This window comes from Ursus arctos, unplaced genomic scaffold (genome assembly GCF_023065955.2).
Source record: "Ursus arctos isolate Adak ecotype North America unplaced genomic scaffold, UrsArc2.0 scaffold_25, whole genome shotgun sequence".
NCBI classification, from domain to species: domain Eukaryota; kingdom Metazoa; phylum Chordata; class Mammalia; order Carnivora; family Ursidae; genus Ursus; species Ursus arctos.
In genome coordinates this window covers 3,237,512-3,240,842 of record NW_026622930.1, presented here as the reverse complement: position 1 = coordinate 3,240,842, position 3,331 = coordinate 3,237,512, and the positions used below count along the sequence as shown (strand labels likewise).

Below are 3,331 nucleotides of genomic sequence, written 5' to 3'. Positions count from 1 at the left end.
CCGCCACTTGTGGCGCTGCCGCTCTAGCCGCCGGCCATCACTCCGCGGTGCCGGCCCGGTTGCCCAGGGAACGGGCTCCCGGCAGCCCCCGCGGCCCGGAGCTGGTCCCCGCCTCCTCCGGCCGGGCCGGGCCAACGAGTCCGGAGGGGCCGCCGCGGGAGGTGAGTCCGGCAACGCCGCTGTCGGCCCCTCTGCCCCAGCCGTCCGGCCCGCGCCCCTTTCACGGCCTCCCCGCCGCGGCTCACGCCTCCCTCAGGCCGCCCTTCCCTGGCCTCGGCGCCTCAGGGGCGCCCTGCCCGTCTCGTCCCCTTTCCCAGCCCCCGCGTCGCCCGCGCCGGGTGGCCGAGCCCGAATGCCACAGAATTTGAGGCGCCAGGGTGGGCGCCTGGCAGAAGCCAGCGGTCCGCCGAGGGCGGCGGTGGTCGCCCACGGGTGCTCGGCCCCCTGGCCTGCAGACACCATCCCCGGGCCCTCGCTCCTCCCACTCCGCGCCTTCTCTCCCCTCTGCCGCACCCTCGTCCCTCATCCCTCGGCCGTCATCCCTCATTCCTCTGCTCTTGTCCCTCCTTCCTCTTCCCTCTGCCTGCCGGCCCGCGGCTCCAAGCGTCTCATGATTGACTTTGCGTTCCGTCCCCCGACCCTGCCAGTCCCGTCCCTTCCTCCGCGCACGGGCGCTGCTGGCACAGAGCTTGGCACGTACCCAGTAGATGCTCAGGAGGTGTTCGTTAAATGGATAAATGAAGAACTCTTCCCTCAGTGCTGCGTTAGGGCCTGGGAGGCAGAATAGGTACTGCGGCTTCAAGAATGGGGTACCCAGGAGTCAGACCCGGATTCGGGTCACAGCACTGCCCCTTCCTAGCTGTGTACTCGGGCAAGTGATACCATCTCGCTATGCTGCAGTTTCATCATGGGTAAAAGGAGATGATAAAGGTTTCTACCTCTGTTTTGGTGGGAGGATCAAATGGGTCAGTGCCTGTGAAGTGCTAAGCACCGAGCCTGGCTCCTGATAGATTTCAGCAAGGGGTAGCTCTACTGTAGTTACCCACATGCCCTGCTTCCACTTCTCTTCCCCGCTCTGCGTTCTTCCTCACTTTCTCGCTGAGACTCAGGAATCTTACTCTGTTCTGTTCCTTCTATTCCATCTGTTGGCAGAATGTGGGGTCCCAGCCTGGGCACACACTTGCTTTATCTGCTCAAGTGACGAGTTGCACTTAGGGTTGACTCCATTCTTGTAAACCCAGCATGGACAGAATCTGGGAGTAAAGCCCTGTATCTTGTGCAGCCACCATTGTCTCCTGGTCTGCTAAGCTGCAAGGCTTTTTGTACTCACTCTCCCACACCCAGCAAAGTGCGCCTTGATAAGCTTCTGACCTTGCGGTTTTTTTGATAACGTAACTTATATCCCATGTTCATTCATTCACCAGGTATTATTATTGGGGTCCCTTGTATGTCAGCCACTTAATGGGTTCTAGGGATGCTGTGGTCCCAGTCCCTGCCCTCAGGGAGCTTTCTAACCAGAGAACCAGCCTGTGCAGGTATAGAGGATGCTCTGAGTTTTCAGGACTTGCTTTGAGACTGTGGCGGGGAAGATGGGTTCAGGACAGTCCTTCTGAAGGGGTGACTAGTAACTAGCTTGCTTAGGTTGAAGTTATTTTATAGCCCCATTGTGTTTTTCAATAGAAGATTGGCTTCTACTGGATTTGTTTTCATTTTCTCCTAGAAAGATAACAAACACTTCAAGTTTGAGGAAGACTATTTTATATTAGCTTCTGTATAGTTTGGACAAAATGGCTCCTGAAACTTAGTGGGGAAAAAAGGAAACAGCATTAGAAAGAGCAGTTGATTGAACTTGAAAAAATGAAAGAAAGATCAGGTAACAGTTATACATATAATGAAAACAAGCTTTGGTGTCAAGCATGGAGAGATTTCTAGATATAGCAAAGCACAAGGAGCTTGGTAGAATCAGGACGGAGTAGTTAACAGCTCTTGTGAACTCCTCAGGTAGAAGTGAGCAATTGTTCAAATTGTGTGTTCAGTTCAAACCAGTGTGTTATTTGGGCCTGGGCTTAATAGACCAGTGAATTTTTGCATTTTTGCATATTGGTGGATGTAACTAAGGTAGAGTGGTCTTATATTTTGGGTTGTCATCTTTGGGGAATCTTGGCATAGTGTTTTGAGAGCTTAATTTAACAAATAGTTGTTGAGTGCTGATTGTACCATACTCTGTTGGTCTTTGAAAGCACCACAAGGAGTGTAGACTAGAAGGACATGGGTGGAGACTACAAAGAGTCCATTAGAGAAGCTAGAAAACAAATGATGGCCTGCTGTGTAATAATGAGGTGCTGAGTGTTCTCTGAAAGCAGAGAAAGACCAACTAAGGGTCAGAGGGAGTCTGCGAAGGTTTCCTAGGGGGGAACTAGTTCTTACAGGGTGTGGGGGGAGCAGGAAGGAAGGAGGGGGTCTTTGCAAAGACATACAGGTCATGGCGTGTTCAGGGACTGTGGCAGGAAGTCCACTGCAGCTGCACTGTGAAGTGTGTGGAAGGAAGAGTGGCCTGGCATCAAGCGAGATACAGGCCATTTGTTTTCTAAAGATTTATGTATTTATTTGAGAGAGGGAGAGTGCAGGGGGAGGAGCAGAGGAGAGTGAATCTCAAGTAGACTCCATGCTGAGCCCAGAGCCCAACACGGGGCTCAATCTCACCACCCCGAGATCACGACCTGAGCTGCAATCAAGAGTCCGATGCTTAACTGACTGCCACCCAGGTGCTCCCAGACCATTTTTTAAAAAACGTTCCCCTTCCACGCTTTCATCAGGCTAGCCTGTGTGCACTGGGTAGGCAGCCAACAGGTATGGCAGCAGGGAAGTGACAAAATTTCATCTGGAAGATAAATGACTGCTTCAGTCCCATTATGCTCAGCTGCGAGATTTTAACACTTAAAAGAATGATAGATGTTGTAGCCAGACTTTAAAAATAGATTGTACAACAGGGATACTAATTATCTTCCTAGAGATTTTGGAGACAATCCTCAAACCATTTGAGTTGTAGAGTGCTCTTGCAATTCATGGTTCCTGTAGTACTAAGTGAATTATTTAGACTATGTATTGATATCCTTGCTCCAGTTTTGAAAAACTACCCACCAAGGGGGCATTAGGGTGCTGTCAGTCAGCATGAAGATCAGTTGACCCCCTTGCAGGTGTAGGGGGTTGATGGTAGGTACCACTGGGGGAGGGAAGCATCCTGACTAGAAGACTGTTGCAGAGTGGTGTTTTGTCTTTTTAATGGAAATATTTCTGACTAAGGAAGCATTATTGATTTTAAGATTGGATT

At 51.4% G+C, this 3,331-nt stretch overlaps 1 protein-coding gene across 1 annotated transcript in view; it reads left to right on the top strand.

Moving 5' to 3' along the window:
- Positions 1-30: 30 nt before the first annotated feature.
- TECPR2 (tectonin beta-propeller repeat containing 2) overlaps positions 31-3,331 on the top strand; it is a 98,901-nt gene continuing 95,600 nt past the window's right edge. Inside the window, exon 1 of the mRNA XM_026515263.4 lies at positions 31-161. The gene's annotated coding sequence lies outside the window, so the exon portion shown is untranslated. The remainder of the gene's footprint in view (positions 162-3,331) is intronic.